The 17,880-nt window shown below is 43.0% G+C and overlaps 1 protein-coding gene across 5 annotated transcripts in view; it reads left to right on the top strand.

The window, feature by feature from the left end:
• The first annotated feature begins 1,461 nt into the window (after positions 1 to 1,461).
• LOC138246160 (histo-blood group ABO system transferase-like) overlaps positions 1,462 to 17,880 on the top strand; it is a 317,788-nt gene continuing 301,369 nt past the window's right edge. For 4 of the 5 annotated variants that reach the window (XM_069200462.1, XM_069200463.1, XM_069200461.1 and 1 more), the window contains exon 1: positions 1,462 to 1,624. The gene's annotated coding sequence lies outside the window, so the exon portion shown is untranslated. Of the gene's footprint in view, positions 1,625 to 3,635; positions 3,648 to 17,880 lie in introns of those variants that run through there. The other variant, XM_069200460.1, reaches the window with a different exon arrangement.

Raw genomic sequence — 17,880 nt, 5'->3', positions numbered from 1 at the left:
TCCTACAAGCAGGCTCAGTCCTTTAAGATGTGAATGACAGCTCTAACTCAAATGGCACATCAGGTTATGCAGGACACCCCCGCTCCTTTTGTGGCACCGTCTAGAGAGGTGCAAAACAGCCCAACTGTCAAACTGACCCAGACAGACAATCCACAAACAGGCAGAATCTCAGTATGGTTTAAGCAAGATAATGCCTACTTTCTAAAAGTAGCATTTTCAAACAGACAATTTAAAAACCAACTTCAATAAAAGATATATTTTTGAATTGTGAGTTCAGAGACCCTAAACTCCACATTTTTATCTGCTCTCAAGGGGAATCTGCGCTTCAAGGATATTTAAAGGCAGCCCCCATGTTGACCTCTGAGGGAGAGAGAGGCCTTGCACACTGAAAACCGAATTTGGCAGTATTTCACTGTTAGGACATATAAAACACACTAGTATATGTCATACCTCAAACATACACTGCACCCTGCCCCTGGGGATACCTAGGGCCTACCTTACGGGTGCCTGACATGTAGTAAAAGGGAAGGTTTAGCCCTGGGATGTGGGTACACTTGCCAAGTCGAATTGGCAGTTTAAAACTGCACACACAGACACTGAAGTGGCAGGTCTGAGCCATGTTTACAGGGATACTAATGTGGGTGGCACAACCAGTGCTGCAGGCCCACTAGTAGCATTTGATTTACAAGCCCTTGGCACCTCTGGTGGACCTTACCAGGGATTTACCGGTAAATCAAATATGCCAATTCTGGATAAACCAATCGACAGTACAATTTACACAGAGAGCATTTGCACTTTAGCACTGTTTAGCAGTGGTAAAGTGCCCAGAGTCCTTAAGCCAACAAAAACTGGTCAGAATAATTAGGAAGAAGGAGGCAAAAAGATTGGGGATGACCCTGCAAAAAGAGTCAACAGAACAACAGTTACCAACAGTGCAACAGTACCCTTGCCTAACTTGAAGCTAATTTATTAATTATGGATTAATTAAAGGTTGAGTTCACCTCATCAGAATCTGAGGGCGTGAAGGGTACTCCAGACATATCTCAGCAGCGCTCAATGCAGGTTTGAATGCTAAAGTAGCAAGAAGGGGGTCACTGATTTCGACTCTTGCTGCTTGCCCCTACTGTGAGCTGCAGGTCACAAGATCAAGCAAGGCAGACTGCGCCTCTTATCCTCCTGAGGTCTGCAGATTTGTTACCTTTAAATGGGTAATAATAATCGCTGTTGCCCTGTTGTAATATATTCCCGTGTAGCCGATTTGAGAGAAAACTCTCCAGGTGTATATTGGAATATTAGAAGAAGGTCAGACTGGGATTCAAACGCTCTCCCACTAATGTAAGGAACGTAATGACAGAAATTGCGGTGACAATGCTGAATATGCGAATTAGGCTCTCGTCACTGCTGCGCTCAATGAAGTTCACCCCGGAGGTAGGAGGCCCCTGACATAGTCCCTCCCACCCAGCGAATGGGCGCGGCTGACAGTTTCTTCTGAAAAACTCTTAGACTGAAAAACGCCGCCGTGTTACGGCTGACAGCAAGGTACGAATACTTTCAGACTAATTGTCACTGAGCGAGGCTGTGCAAACGGCAGCGGCTTTTACCACCACGAGCAGGGTTGCGCTTAGTAAGTACGACTTTTTTCCATTCACAGTTCAAAGGAAGTATGGTTGCTTGGGGTTAAATGAGCCTTCATGTTTCTATTGGCGGTTAGTAAACATTCATCCCTAAATTTAGTGAATTGTTGATTGGAGTGAGAGTGCGGGGGCAATGGCTGCTCAGCAAAATCTAACTGTAAACTGGATGTCGCATGTCACCTCCTTTGTCGGGCCACGTAGTCCTCTATCCCTCTGAGGCCGATAAAAGTAACACGACTTAGCTGGGTCGTGATAACACCTGGTCCTAGTGCCTGGAGGGAACATAGTCCGTAGACAGTTTGCGTTATCTCTACTTAACATTTCGTCGTTAAAAATATACCGCTCGAGGGTCATTTTGATCAAAATCCGATTCATGTTGAAATGCATTGACTGTTTTGAGGGCTTACACAACGGCGCGGCTTTTGTTTTTTTCCCTACACAAAGGGTGCATGAACTACGATGTCGCACCTTTTCACATGAGGGGGGTCACGCACTGGCGAGTCCCCTTCGAAATACCTGCAAAGACCATTATCAGAAACCATGGCTGCTATTGGGCAGAGAGACAACGTGGCGTAGCTGCCCGAGCTGCCGACTTTGGAACCAGGTTGTATCTTCTCGGCGTCGGCTGACCATTCTGTGAGTTTAGACATCGTTTAAACTCCCTTTGTCTTACCAAAAACGTAACCGTGATAGCTGGTGCTTATTTAAAGCTGTTTCATAACTTTGGGTGCAGTTCGCGCTATATAAAACTGTAAACAAATTGTTTTAAAAAATCAAACATTACATGTGGAAGAGCACGTGCTTTCCTCACAAACTCAGCATGGTATTTTTCAGGGACTCCGTATTTCGAGAAATAAATTGTGTGTTATCTCAAGACAACAAAGTAAAATAAAAACTAACCCGCTAAAAGCTATGACGAAATAAAACGGAGGTGATATTCCGGTCTGATGAGATGGACACTCTGCCTGTGGGGGGGGGGGGGGGGAAACCACCTTCTGGTCCTCTTTTCGGGGAGGAAATCTACGCCACCTATGGAAATTAATGTTCCTGCAACTGTTGACATTATGTGATTTAAATATGCAAAGGTATTTTAAATAGGAATTCGGCGGTGCTGTAAGCACGCCCCAAAACGGCGAATGAGTGATAATGGTATTTAGATTTTTTTTTTTTTTTCTTATCACATTTGTTGTGCATTCATAGAGTTGAAAATTGAGGTTATGTTAAATGTAGAATTGGAACGAGAGAGGATTTTGTAAAGTGGTACTGGCACAATCTTGTTGGGGTACAAGGAGTTTGTAGGAACGACCACGGGGCACACCTCGCAATTTTTAAATGTCTGTATATGAACCGTACAAATTATTCAAAATGTAACAGCAGTTAGAAAAGCATAACGAAAACACCTTTTTTTTTTGCAGTTCCAAAGTAGGATGAAAACAAAGATTTTAACACGTTCCAAACAAATTGAGGCACTTTACTTGGTGAAGCACACATGATAAATATTTGAGAAATCTGATTTCCACATGTGATTTGTGTGCTATATAGTTCAGTCAGTAAAAATGCAAACTTAGTGGCCATTTCAATGGGAAATGTACTGTCGGTAAATGGCGGTGTCCTGCCATACCCCGCTTTTGTAACCTCCGTCTGACTAAGCTCTAAAGTGTGCCACATAACATGCCTTTACCACTCTCTTGTGGCGTGGACGTGGCTCGTTTGCTGCACTTGTTCTTAGCGTTACGCTTGGATTTTTCACAATCTCTGTAACTTCAGTGATGTAACACTGAAGCGTCCCTGAATCTGGAAATTGTTCCAGCAGCATTGGAAATATGGCAATCAATCAATCAATCAATGCATTTATAGAGCGCGCTACTCACCCGAGAGGGTCTCAAGGCGATGGGGAGGTAGGGTGAATTACTGCTGCTCGAAAAGCCATGTCTTGAGGCGCTTTCTGAAGGCGAGATGGTCCTGGGAAGTTCTTAGGTATGCGGGGAGGGAGTTCCATGCTTTGGCTGCCAGGTAGGTGAAGGATTTTCCTCCTGCGGTGGTTCTGCGGATACGTGGGATGATGGCGAGGGTGAGGCTGGCTGAGCGAAGCTGACGGGTGGGCGTGTAGAACGAGAGGCGGCTGTTGAGGTATTCGGGGCCCATTCTGTGGAGAGCTTTGTGTGCGTGGGTGAGGAGCCTGAAGGTGATCCTCTTGTTTATGGGGAGCCAGTGCAGGTGTTTCAGGTGGGCGGATATGTGGCTGTGGCGGGGGATGTCGAGGATGAGGCGTGCGGAGGTGTTCTGTATGCACTGAAGACGTTTCTGTAGCTTTGCGGTGGTCCCTGCATACAGGGTGTTTCCGTAGTCCAGATGGCTTGTGGCGAGGGCATGGGTAACTGTCTTTCTGGTTTCGGCAGGGATCCATCGGAAGATTTTTCGGAGCATGCGTATGGTGTTGAAGCATGATGACGAGGAGGGGGTCCAGGATGAATCCGAGGTTGCGTGCGTGGTCTGAGGGGGTTGGTGCGGTGCCCAGATCCGTGGGCCACCAGGAGTCGTCCCAGGCGGAAGGGGATTGTCCGAGGATGAGGACCTCCGTCTTGTCTGAGTTCCGCTTTAGACCGCTGAGCTTCATCCATTCCGCGACGTCTTTCATACCTTCCTGTAAGTTGATTTTGGCAGTGGTTGGGTCTTTGGTGAGGGAGAGTATCAGCTGGGTGTCGTCGGCGTAGGAGATGATGTTGATGTTGTGTTTGCGTGCGATGTCGGCGAGGGGGCTCATTGAAGAGGGTTGGGCTGAGCGAGGAACCTTGGGGTACGCCGCAGATGATCTCGGTGGGTTCTGAGCGGAAGGGCGGGAGGTAGACTCTTTGGGTTCTGTCGGAGAGGAAAGGGATGATCCGGTCAAGGGCCTGTCCTAGGATTCCAGTGGAGCGGAGGCGGGTTATTAGGGTGCGATGGCACACGGTGTCGAAGGCAGCCGAGAGGTCCAGGAGGATGAGGGCGGTTGTTTCTCCGTTGTCCATCAGAGTTCTGAAGTCGTCGGTGACTCTGATGAGGGCGGTTTCTGTGCTGTGGTTGGCCTGAAATCCTGATTGGGAAGGGTCGAGCGAGTTGTTAGCTTAAAGAAAATTGGTCAGCTGCTTGTTGACAATCTTCTCGATGACCTTGGCCGGGAAGGGGAGAAGAGAAATGGGGCGGAAGTTCTTCAGGTCATTGGGGTCAGCCGTGGGTTTTTTCAGGAGGGCGTTGAATTCTGCGTGTTTCCAGCTCTCGGGGAAGGTGGCAGATGAGAACGAGCTGTTGATGATGCTCCGGAGATAGGGGGCGATGATGGAGTTGGCTTTGTTGAACATGTGATGGGGGCACGGGTCCGAGGGGGAGCCGGAGTGGATGGTGTTCATGGTGATTCTGGTCTCCTCAGAGCTGATGGGGGTCCAGGCGTTGAGTGTAGTGGTGGGGGCTGTTGGTTGGTGGTGGGCGGCAGGGTCTGGGGTCCGAAGCTGTCCATGTAGGTCTGCGATCTTTCGGTGGAAGAATCTAGCGAGGGAATTGCAGAGTTCTTGTGAGGGCTTGATGACGTTGGAGCTGGGGTTGGAGAGCTCTTTGACGATGTTGAAGAGTTCTTTGCTGTTGTGGGTTTTGTTGTCTAGTCGCTCTTTGAATCATGTCCTTTTGGTGGAGCGGATCAGCTGGTGGTGTTCACGGGTGGCGATCTTGAGTGCTAACATGTTTTTTGTGGTGTGTTCTCTGCGCCAGGTTTTTTCGAGGGTACGGCAGGATTTCTTGGATTCTTTGAGGGCGTCCGTGAACCACAGGGGTTTCCTGATGCTGGTCCCGCTGTCAGTCGGAATGGGCAGAGTTGGCAGTACAGGCACAACCCCGTTCTTTCATAAAACGTTAAGAAATGTTGTTCTAAAAGCATGTGATGAAATTGATTGGTTAACAATGAAACACTTATGATTCTCCCCCCCCCCCCCCCCCAAACTCAATGGAACGCTGACAAGGATGACCTACCAGGATTATTCCAAACTTGGTTTGCATTATGATTAACTGGATATACAGGTTCTGAAGGATTCGTGATTTTAAGGCAATTTGTAGTATTTTTGTATTTTTACCACTAAGAGTACTGCACCATATACACTTTAATTTTCTATGTGTACTAAAAGATTGGGCATGCATTGAGGAGAGTGGCTTACGCCGTCACAATCCTTCTACGTCTATCTATGTATGAATTTCACTAGACATTTGGTTATGGTTTATCGTGCCGCATAGCACGACCTTGTAGATCACAGCTTTGAATTTTTAAGTGACATATCTCAGTGAGTTAATGTTGTTGCAGAATTCAATTTCCCTCCTAAAAGCTACAATCTTGGTAAAATAGCTGTGTTTGTAATGGGCATGTTTGGAAGGAGAAAATAGATGTTTATGATGCGCAGTAGGAACTTGGTTATAAGCTATCCTGTTTAAAAGACCAAAGCAAGATCTGCCTGTTTCCAGCAACTTGGATGAAATGAATGACACAAACTGTGAGAATTGTATAGGCCTCTTTGAAGGGTAGGTGTACAGTAATCAAACTGAGAGGTAATAAAGACATAATACATTTTTTAAACACTAAATTGGGGTTTGTGGAATGTTTTGCAGGGCCCTAGCAGAATACCAAGCATGTTGTTCAAATCAGACCTTGAGTACAGGGTATGCAGTCTTAGAGCCGTATGTGCAAAGTATAGGAATTATGATTTCCTAATTGCAATTTAGGAAATCACAATTCCTAATGTAAGACAACTTACAGACTTTAGATGGCAATTCCTAATGGGATCTCAAATGGATCTACCTCATGATTATTAATGAGGTAGCTTGCAATTTGCGACCCACTGGAAATTGGAGCCATCACAGCGATGGTGGCCTCCTGGGTTCAGCAGACCACCAGGTCTCTGATTACTTTATTAAAAAGCAATTTTTTTTCATGAATGCAACCCGTTTTCCTTAAAGACAAATGGCATTTGTTTCAACAAATAAGATGAAACGTTTAAGTTTCATTTTTTTTTTTTTTTAGAAGTAGGCAGTGGTTCCATAGACCACTACCTGCAAGGGACCACTGCCTGCTCTTAAATATTTGTTTCAGCATTCAGAAAGTGTAAGGGGTCCCAAGTGGACCCCTTCCCATTTGCGAATGGTTACCACCACTCTTGAGGTTTCAGTAAAAAAGAATGTTTTGCAACTGTAATTTGGTTGCAAAACATTTATACATAGCATTGCAATTTGGTAATTGGAAAGGCTGCCCTAAACAAGACTCTTCCAAATACCAAATCGCTAAACACAAATTGTCATTTGGTAACATGTTAGTGGATTGCAATTTATGTTTTGCACATATGATAAAGCATTTCTGACCAAAACAATGCTGTTGTATATATGACCCTTAATATGTTATTTAGAGCCACGTGGCAGATTCCTCAGGTTCCTAATTGCTCCAGAGGTTGTCCACTTCACTTCCTTCGTAAAAGGGTGACATTACTAATTTTCTATTAATTGCCCTGCTAGACATCACTGTAAAAGTCTACACTAGTATCCCTTCAGGTGAATTAGAAAACTTTTGAATAAGCGCTTAATAACCTGTTAAACAAGGTTTAGGCCTACGATTAGCACAGCGGCGAGTGTTGTAGCCATGATGTTTATGATCTTTCTAGCATCTTGATGTTAGGTAAAGGGATATGGGGGCGTCAGAGGACTTGTTCACATGGTATATAGAATATTTTACAGCTGCCTTGGACAGTGTGAACTGTTTTAGTTTGTAAGGAAACCACTTTGCCCGGGTATTTCAGATGCTTTGAGAGGTGTCGCCTCTCTGTACTCAAACGTGTGTCAGGGTAAAGGCTGGTAATAGTCCTAGAGTCTCAAGATGAGAAGACACCAATAAAGGCCTGAAGCATATCTGCATTTGGGCGGTTGTATGAGCAATCCCAAGCAGATATCTTTATCATGCATGCCTTTCCAATACTTCTCTTTAGCATTACCCACCCTTAAACTAAATATGTAATTACATTTCTTGGTGGGGGGGGAATGGAACCCCCGAGCCCCACTTTCTTGTTAAATTTACTCCTAACATTCTTTTACCACTGCCCACCCCTAAAGCCTAACATTACCTTTAGCACTACCTACCCTTCAATGCTAAACTTAGCCTTACTGTTATGTGAGTATACGTACACTTAACTTACCATGAGTGGTAAAGGTATAAGTGGTAAAGGCACAAATACATGTGTGGTAAAGGTATCCTTGTAAAAATTGCTTCCCCATTTTGTCTCCTCTATTCTTTAGCTTTGGCTCCTCTATTGTTTAGCCTTTAAACTGCCAACCTTGGGAGAGCCTGGGAAAAGTCAAGGTCATTCCCCCTAAACATAGCCTCGCTTCTTCTACAACTTCTTCAATGGAGGGTTCTGTTTATTTTGAATTAAACTACTATCCCTTTTGAGAGGACGGGAGAAGGATTATGGGATTTGAATATAGTTAATAAACTGGGCGCTAATACTTCCAAAATAAAGATCCTGGGGCCATATGTACGAACACTTTTTCCCATAGACACAGAGTGGGTAAAAACCTTTGCTACATCTGGCCCCTGGTGCTTGGTTGACAAGAAATATATTAACTAAGACATGGTACTCGAGTCCCACTAGATCGAGGCACAGGCTCCCCTAGACACCATCTCTTTTCCTTAACAAACGATTGTCATAGAATCTTCCCCTTAGAGAGGACGTATGTATAGGACACTGCATGGTCCTTCTGCGTAAGGTCATAAAGACCAAATTAATGCTAGTCCTGTCTTGTGGACAGGAGGCTTTCCCTTTTATAATAGCCAGCAGTTCGGACCTTAAGAATAAAGTAAAACTTTAAGGTTTTCTTTTTGTTTACCAATGGGAAGGCCAGTTCACAGAGGTGCTTAGGCTTACCAGACAAGACCTACTGTCTAAGGCTGCATTTCCAAAGTACTGCCACCAGGTGAAAAACCCTGTGGAAGGCACCCTTAAAGCTGGATGTTGTCAGGCACATCTGACATTGGAAAATGGATTACAATCAAATCCTTGGGATGATTGTGTGTCCTATTTAGCCATGCTGCATAGCATCAAGGATGCTGTACAGCAGTGGTTACCAACCTTTTGACTTCTGTGGACCCCCACTTTCTCATTAGTGGAACCCGCGAACCCCCACTGAATCGTTACTGGAATCCGGGGCCCCCCCCACTAAGTCATTACTGGAAGCCTAAACACTGTTGATGAATTGAAATGCAAAACAATTCACAAAGAAAGAAACCAGCATCATCAAACACATCAACAAATGATAACACATTTTATTTAATTTGCAAACAAATATAAATTGAAAAAAACATTTCATTTTACTAGGAAGGTCAGAGCTTTTCTAAATTCGATTGAAGCCACACATCGTCTATATAATATATTCTGTTTGATACACCTGCACTGCTCCCACTAATCAATGTGAAGATACTCATTTAATTTTTAGATTCCACATTTTTAATTTACTTGACATTTACAGTATGTTTTATAATTTTCAATTGTACATTTAGTCACTTTATTTATATAAACTTTATTCATCTGTTAATATTATTTAATTTTCCAAGCAGTCACGGAGACCATGAGGAAGTTTCAGGGACCCCGAGGCTCGGAAATACTGCTGTACAGTATTGCTAAAAAAACATTTGAAAAGCCAATAGGTCCCAAAGACGATCATTTTGGCCTTGCCACTGCTTGTAATTTTTGCCACTACCTCATGGCTTTCATTGGCAAAGTTATGGCTAGCTCTCCCAAACCTCAAAATGCTACGCTTTTTCTACTTCCCTCAGCTCTTTTACCCTGGAATAACTCCAGATAAAGAAAAAGCCCCTGAGTCTTTAAGCAAAATGTTGAAAATCAGTACTCACTTTGGTGCATATATAGGCTATGGGCATTCACAAAGCTGCAGTGCTCCACCCAGAAACTTGTAAAAGTGGCAGATGTCGTGTGCACTTCTGGAAACCTTTTGCGAATTGCTGTCTTGCATGTGAGAATATACACGTTTATGTTTTTTTTAACAGTCCCAAAAAATGCGAATACCCTTAGTAAAGTGTTTTTTTTTTCCTTTTCTCTACGAGAAAACATTTTCTCCAGCGAGAAACCCATTCTCGTCCAACCCACCATTTTCTTTGAGGGGTTTCCTTCGCCATTCCACCATGGATAGGGTTTAATGCCTTTCACAGGAATAAATCTTCGAACATTTATATGGTGGGATAGGATCTAAAAATAGTTTGTAAATGATCCAAATCACATTCGTTTGTGGGTGTTTACAATCGTTCTACGGCATTAACACATTGGAATGCCCACGACGTACCCCTGCTCGCACAGTTACACAGTAAGCATTATGTGGGCATTTACCAGTGCAAAATCAAAACATTATGAATTGCAAAATGTCGTTTGCACTTGTAGATTTAGGTGTTTACATATGTAAGTAAAAAGTATGTGCGCGAGTGGCTTTGTTAGTGAAGCTCAAATATCCGAATTCTCAGAACAAGCGTTGGCGTAGCCACTAGGTCTTGCCCTTTAGACCCTAAGTGTGGAGTCATGCAGCACAATGTCCTGGGTAATGGGTCGCCAGGGATTTACCTTATTCAGCTGACAACCACTGACAAAGCTAATAGTCCTATCTTATTTCAGGTTTAGTGTCAGTTGTATTGTATCTGAATGCAATAATGGACAGAGGCAGCAAAATACCAGGTGGGCGACACACTAGTATGATACACTCTCAACAACGGCTAGAGCACTGTGGCGTCGGGAAAGGAGCAACTTGTTCCCCTTGAAAGGCACTCGATAATTCTAGAACCAGACAGAAGCAGCCTGTCCTTTGGGACCTGCAGCGATGTGCCCAGGACTACTGCAGCCTGACCCAAGTGACTGGAAATCGGAAAGGACTTCCTTAGAAAGGACTGGGTCTTGCTCCACCTACAGTTTTAAAAACACAATTAGGCGATTTCCCTAAGTCCTGATTTTATCCGCCAGAACTGGGCCTTTCTTTTGGAAATTGATATCAAGTGCTAGACTACGGTACCCAAAATGCACTAGGATGGGAAAGGACGGAGCAGAACAGAACCATGCATCCATTACATGGAGCGTGACAACCCTTAGTGAAATTGCAGTCGTTTTGGTGGTAAACATCCTCAACAATGACACCGGAACCAAAACGTCGTTGTTAACGCAAGCGGAACCACACTTGCGTTAACAACAACTCCCTTTTTCTCTGCCTTAACCACGCATGTGCTGAACAACGCACATGCATGGTTAAGACGGAGAAAAAGGGAGTCCGCATCGGGAGAGGACGCGGTCAGGCAAGTTGGGCTGGGGGTAGTTTTGTTTTTGGGTTCGGGGTAGGGGTAATTTTGTATTTAGGGTGGGCGGCGGGCTTTTAGAGGGCAGGGTGTCAGGGTCATTTTGTATTTAGAGCAGGTGGGGAGTGGGTTTGAGGGGCGGGGGTCGGGGTAATTTTGTATTGTGGGTACTTTGGTTTTTAGGGTAGAAGTGGGGGTTGGGGTAATTTTGTATTTAGGGTGGGTTTTTAGGCTGTGGGTGGGAGGGTAATTTTGTATTTAAAGGTGGGGAAGTTTTACTTTTGGGGGTGGGTGTTGGTTGTTTTTAGGGCAGGTTGGGGGTAGGTTTTAGGGCTCAGGGTGAATGAGGGGTATAAGGGTAGCTTTTAGGGGTGGGTGGGGGGTCAGGGTCGTTTATTTTTGGGGTGGGTGAGGGTAGTTTTATTTTGTGGGGGGGTCGGTAGTTTTATTTTTGTTGTGGGGTGTCAGGATAATTTTGTTTTTAGGGGTGGGGAAGTTTTATTTTTGGGGTGGGGTCAGTTGTTTTTGGGGTCGGTAGGTTTTAGGGCTAGGGGACATGGGGGTATTGGGGTAGTTTTTCAGGGTGGGTGGGGGGGGTCAGAGTAGTTTTCTTTTTAGTGCAGGTAGGGGGTTGGGATAGTTGTATTTTTAGAGAGGGTGGGGGGTGCCAAGCGTAAACCACGAATGCCGTTCCACACATGCCTTTACTAGACATGCCTTTGCAATGAAAAAGCGTTGTAAAGGCATGCGTGATCAAGGCATTTGTGGAAATAACGCGGTCATTGTTCTGACCGCGTAGTTCAGGCATGTGTCGTTGGCGCATGCGTTCTTCCATCATACATCCGGATTCACACCACAAGTGTGATTTGTATAGCGCTTACTGCCCCTGATGATGCGTGATCAAACAGCACATTCCACCAAGACTGTCCGAGCTTAACAACATGTGGTTCATTTTACCACATACAAAACAGCCTCCTCGTTGCGTTTCACGGAGGAAATGAAATAGTCTGTTGTTCAAGAAGTGCTACAGGTTGGCGGGGAGTAAGTACTTCCTTGGTATTAATCAGCAGCCTCCTGGCACATGTCACATTAACTGAAGCAAATGGGGAGGGGCTTCTGTAAAACTTTAAACCAGGGCAGAACAAAGTGATTATCCAGAGCACAGGAGCTATTTTTATTTTTTTGGGTGTGTTGGTGGTGTCTGTTGTTTTAGGCATGGAGTGGCAATACACATAATGAAAATTAGCGGATGCCAGATTGCAATGAATTAAATCTGTTTACTTACGGCTTATGTGTACTCTCAGCTGGAGATGAACTGCAGGGCAGAGCGAGACCTGCACTGCCCTCACCGCTGACCAGAAATGGATATTCCCAAAAGGCGGTTTCATGCTCTTGTACCCTTAATTGAATGCACATAGCCCAAGGACTTGGCAGCAACAAGAGAGAGCTGTTTAAGGTCAGAGAACTGCTAGGAGAGCAGGCAGCTACTTTTAACCCCCTTCATTGGTGCGGTCAGAACAAAAGCATGTTGGCATCGCTGGATTTTGTTCAAGTAAACAAGCGGGGGGTGTTTTATCCCCGTCTGTTTATACAGGTGAGATGAAGATTCTGACACACTCTTTGCTCTAACACAAGAGCTTTCTTTTTGATGCTTCAGCTTAAAACACGCTGTCCATTTTGGAAAATGGAATTCAGGCGAGTGCTCGCATAAATCATGCTCCTAGGGCTCAGGCTGCACTGATTGCCTGGGCATTGGGCAGTGATAACTGAGCATCGGTGGGGTTCAGCATTGGCATGTATTCATTGTTCATAAAAAAAATAAAAAAAAGTGAATGCCTGTTTCAAAGAGGCAGCACAAATGCTGCCTAAGCGAGACCTAAAAAAGATGTAAATGGACACTTGCAGATTTAAGTATGTCATAGGGTGTCATGGGTGTAGCTATGACCTTTTGGAATTCTCACAACTCTATCATTCTTATGCTGTCTACCATCACTTCATTTTGCTTTTAATGTAAGCATAGAGCACATTCCAGTTTTATCAGTTCATGCCTCATTCTAATGTTGTAAATTAATCTTGTAGTGGCCTTTGTTTGACTGTTACTATTTCACAGCATACCAGATTGTGTCCATTTAAAACTGTTCTTTTAGTTATTGTTTTTTAATATGCATGCCATGGAGTGCATTTATAACTGGACTCCTTTATGTCATGTTGTTATGTATTTTAATTGAAGACTACATTTATACCTGCAAATCAATTAAATCTGTATGTCCTGCATATATGGCTCTCTAGTTTGCTTTCAGTGATCTTGTATATCGTTTTTATATAAACCTTTAACTATTACGCCAGTAATTGAAGCCTAGCAGTCTATTCCAGTTTCCTGTCTGTGGGCCCAACGGAGGCAGAGTTGTTTCCGCCATGGCCAAACTGAAGGTCCGCCCGCAATTAAATCAGGCAGGCAGACCTTCATATTGGAGGCAGGCAGACCTTCATTCGGAGGTATGTATGCTCTGTTGTGATGGAGTATCCATACTATCAATATGTAAATCTGGCCCCGTGTATTAGTCATATGTCTTTCTCTATCGATCTATCTTTGTAATACTTTTCCTCTGGCCTCAAGAAATCTACTTGCCCATTTGCTATGGTGAGTCACACTTTATCAGGGTGAGCAATATTTAGGGCCTACTGGCCCGGTCTGGTTAGAGAGCTCCTGGCAAAGAACAAGTGTTCTGAAAGAGAGCAATAAAGATGCCTTTAAACCTTATTTTTGTCTTGACCCATTTTGCTGTGCTTCTATGAAAGATAGAGGTCAAATATCAGCTTAGGCTGTTTTACAGATTGTTGCTTATTTTATCCTAGAGATTGGTGTTTACAAGATCCTCTAACAGTCAACGAAATAAAAGTAAAGCGAGCTGCCTGATAGTCATGCTGGGGTACAGGCAGTGTAAAATAAAAGGATGTAATATTTTTCCAACACACAACATTTAAATAGCTTGTAAAGTAATTGTACAAATAGTTCTCTCTCTCTCTCTCTCTCTCTCTCTCTCTCTCTCTCTCTCTCTCTCTCTCTCTCTCTCTCTCTCTCTCTCTCTCTCTCTCTCTCTATATATATATATATATATATATATATATATATATATATATATATATATATATATATAGTTATGAAAGCACTTATTAAACTTTTAAAAGTTTTGCAGTGTTGATGGAAACAGAGTTTAATAGAATCAAAACACCTGATTTGGTGATGTGCAAATTATAAGTATTTGCTGAAATCCAATTTCCACACATTGTTTGTATACTGTACAGTTTTATTAGTAAAGCTGCACGTCAGTGAGAAAGTTGGTGGCTATTTCAATTGGAAATTTGCTGTCTGTAGATGAGTGTGCTACCACATCATGCTTTCATAATATATTTATTGAAAGTGCATTTTTAAATGTTTAGTCTAATAAATCAAATAAAAATGTTTTTGCAGAGCAGACAGTCGCGGCTTGCGCGAAGCAGAAGGGGCATGGACAGCATGCGGTTGGAGGGGGATTAAATTAATTTAAAAAAACAGTTTCCTCCTCCGTTGCGCCGCTCCTCTCCTCTCCTCTCCTCCATCGCTGCAGTGCAGGCACACGTTCCCAGCCTGCCCTGCAGGACCTGAGATGGCCGGCCGGCCAGCCAAACACACACTCATTGCTCACCCCCCCCCCCCGTGGCACCGCCACTTTCCCCCAAAAACAATAATAAACACAGTTTATTATCATTTTTTGGGAAAAGGTTGCCGCTGTTGGCGGGGGCGACGCTCCTACTCCCTTATGGAGGAGCCGCCCCTGAAAGCAGACATGCTGAACTCACATATTTAGAGAAGCTCTCATATGTGCTAATGGAAGACAGGCGCAACTAAACAAAATAAGTCCTATTTTCCTAGGATCACACAATCTGAGACCAGATTATGGGTCAAGCGCATTATGGTTAGGTCGAATAGCTGTCAAGTCACTCGTCCTGCAGGTCTAGTAATATTTTTATGATTTTTCGAGGCCTGTCTCCATCTTTGTACACAATCTGTCTATTTGTCTTCTCAACCCCCATCTGCCTTTCTCTTTGCAATCTCATCTGTCTCTTTGTAACCCTTTCTGTCTTTTATTTTTTGCAACCGTCTGTCTTTGCAAATCCATTTGTATGTCTAGCTTTTGATCTGCAGTGCAACCCTATCTATCAGCCTTCACAAGTCCTATTGATCTGTCTCTATATCTATCCATATTTCTCTATCTTTACACCTCTATCAATCTTTGTAGTTAGGCAACACTATCTATCTATGCAAAACTGTATCTTTGCACACTGTTTATGCACTGCTACCTAGCTATGCAACTCTGCCTTCGCTAGCCTTTCTATATTTTCAACCCTCACTATTTATTAGTATTAATAATGGTTTACAAAGGAAAGCATTAGCAAGAGACTGGCAGCCAACACTAGACCGATTGGATTTTGTTTACGGTATGATGTTTGCCAAGACTTTTTGAATTTACTAACAATATGTGAATAACTTAATTAATCATAGGAGTTTTCAGTCATACTCTGTACATTTGTCTATTGCTCTCATTCACGTTTTTCTTCCACTCATTCCATCATGCAGCATGAGGCGGTGGTCATCCCACTTCAGGGAGTGGCTAATTCCACTATGATTTATGGCATGCTGCCCTTTCGTAATGAGCACATCCACACAGTCGTTTCTTCAACTACTTTGGTAATGTGTGTTTTTCGATACCAAAAAATCTTTTTCCTCTAGCCAATATAAAACCAAGTCAAAACGTTTGCAGTCAGCACCAAACCAGTTAGTTTTACCAATGCTTGTCCTATAGGTGGAACACTTACGAATTTTCAAATTTTGTTTCAAACTCATATGAGAATTTGTTTGAGATGAACATGCACAAACAAATTACTTTATGAATTGTACCCAAAGGTGAATCTGGGGATACAGAAGGCCAGAAGTTGTTGCAGTTAAAAAAAAAGTTTGACATTGAGAAGGTTTTGTCCTATTCGATGTTTTTTCATTACATGAACATGTGTATTATTCACGTGTAGATCGACTATAGCTAATGTGGGGCTGCATTTTATAATGGCTCATATCTCGTTGCCATCTTATTTCATAAACGTGTGCTCTTGTTTCTAGGAGAATCCTGAACTCGCAATTAACAAACGTGATGAGTCTTTGCTTGCTTTTGCATATGAAATGTTTTAATTTACGTGATCACTGCAAAATGTTTTGGTGAGTGGCCGAACGACACCTGCAGACTGCAGGCTGGTCCAGTGTATCTTTTTATGTTGCAGATAACCAAGTTTGAAGGTCGTTTAGAGAACTTCATTGTGTAGTATCTGAAGAAAGCAATGAGACATAGATTGTATCTCTATGCCTTAACCTGATTGGAGCGTTTATGGGAACCATGTATAGGTGTGGCAAATGGTAGAATTGTGTGATTTAAGGTAGGGCAGTGTAGAATACAAATTGGACGTACTTTGATCCACTTTTAAGATCGCTCCGAGCAGAGTAGGGTACTCTCGTTATGGGATAACTGATTTACATAACTGTTCCTTTTAAGGCAACTTTATAATCGTTTTTCTTCTTGTCAGACTATGATCTGAAGTTCATATTTACTAATGCATGCATGTATTCATAACTGATTGACCCTAATCTGGTGATTTTGAATTTTAAACCTTTTAAATCTTTAATAAACCTTTATGGTTCGAAATCTTAGCCACTCTGTGGCTTCCTTGTGAAGCCTAATGTGCGTCATGTTATTAAAATGTATTGATTTAATGACTAGGCTCAGTCATGGATTTTGATTCCTCATATAGTGGTTTATGGATCCCAAATTTGCATGATGAAAAGCGCTAACAACCTCGTGCTTATGTGATGTCTACATCTGCAGGTCCCTTTTTCTTTGATTCTACCACCTGGTAATAGGTGTGTGTTTTTTTTTTTTTTTTTTTTTTTTTTTTTTTTAAATCCACAAAATCATGTGCTTGCACAAATAATATTACAAACACAGGTTTTTTCACATACCGAATTCTCTTTACAATTTCTATCTTATCTGCAACATGAACGAGTTTATATTACATCTCTTTTGCAGTGATGAGAAATAAATCCACTGCGAATAAAAAGGGAGGGTGAGTTATATGGTGAGAGAGCTTGAGAGAGTGAACGGGAGTAATTGTTCATGTTACTTACCAGTAATCTTCTCTACCCTTAGTCTGAAGTCCTCATCACGATCATTTACTTGTGAGGTGAACCTACTTAATTGACAGGACCAAAAACAGGAAATAGGAGTGGATTTGCCTTAATCCCACCCATTGATGTCGGTATAAGTAATGGCCAATCACATTCCTCTTCTTTACATACCAAGCCATTTGGGGCCAGTAGTATCAGGGAGGGCTGTAATGACTGTGACGAGCACTTCGGACTAAGGATAATGAAGATTATTGATTAAGTAACTGGGGCATTATAACCACGTCCTCGTTCCAGTCATTTACTCATGAGGAATACCAACACCAATACTGTCCGAAGAAACGGATGACCTCAGAAGTAATAACCAGAAAACATACTTTTGCTTTCATATTAGAAAATGAAACCAATGCAGACCAGAAGAAAACAAAGTGCAAAGAATCTTCAAGTATTTAAAACGTGATTCCAAAACTTTGTGACCAAAGTCATTCTTATCAGCACCCACCCAGGTGAATGTTGTAGTGGCGCAAGGAGGTGTGAGGAGAAGCCGAAGTGCCCGCCCAGCAGATCTCTCCCTCGAGACAGGAACAAAACAGGAAAAAGGAATCGAATTAGCCATTACTCAAGAGTATAGGACTGAATCTATAAGGTAGGAATAATGAAAGAGATAAAGAGTATGTCATGAGTTTTGA

The sequence above is a fragment of the Pleurodeles waltl genome, chromosome 7 (assembly GCF_031143425.1).
Source record: "Pleurodeles waltl isolate 20211129_DDA chromosome 7, aPleWal1.hap1.20221129, whole genome shotgun sequence".
Taxonomy (NCBI): domain Eukaryota; kingdom Metazoa; phylum Chordata; class Amphibia; order Caudata; family Salamandridae; genus Pleurodeles; species Pleurodeles waltl.
Note: the sequence above shows the minus strand (reverse complement) of the source record. Positions and strands in the feature narration are given on the sequence as shown.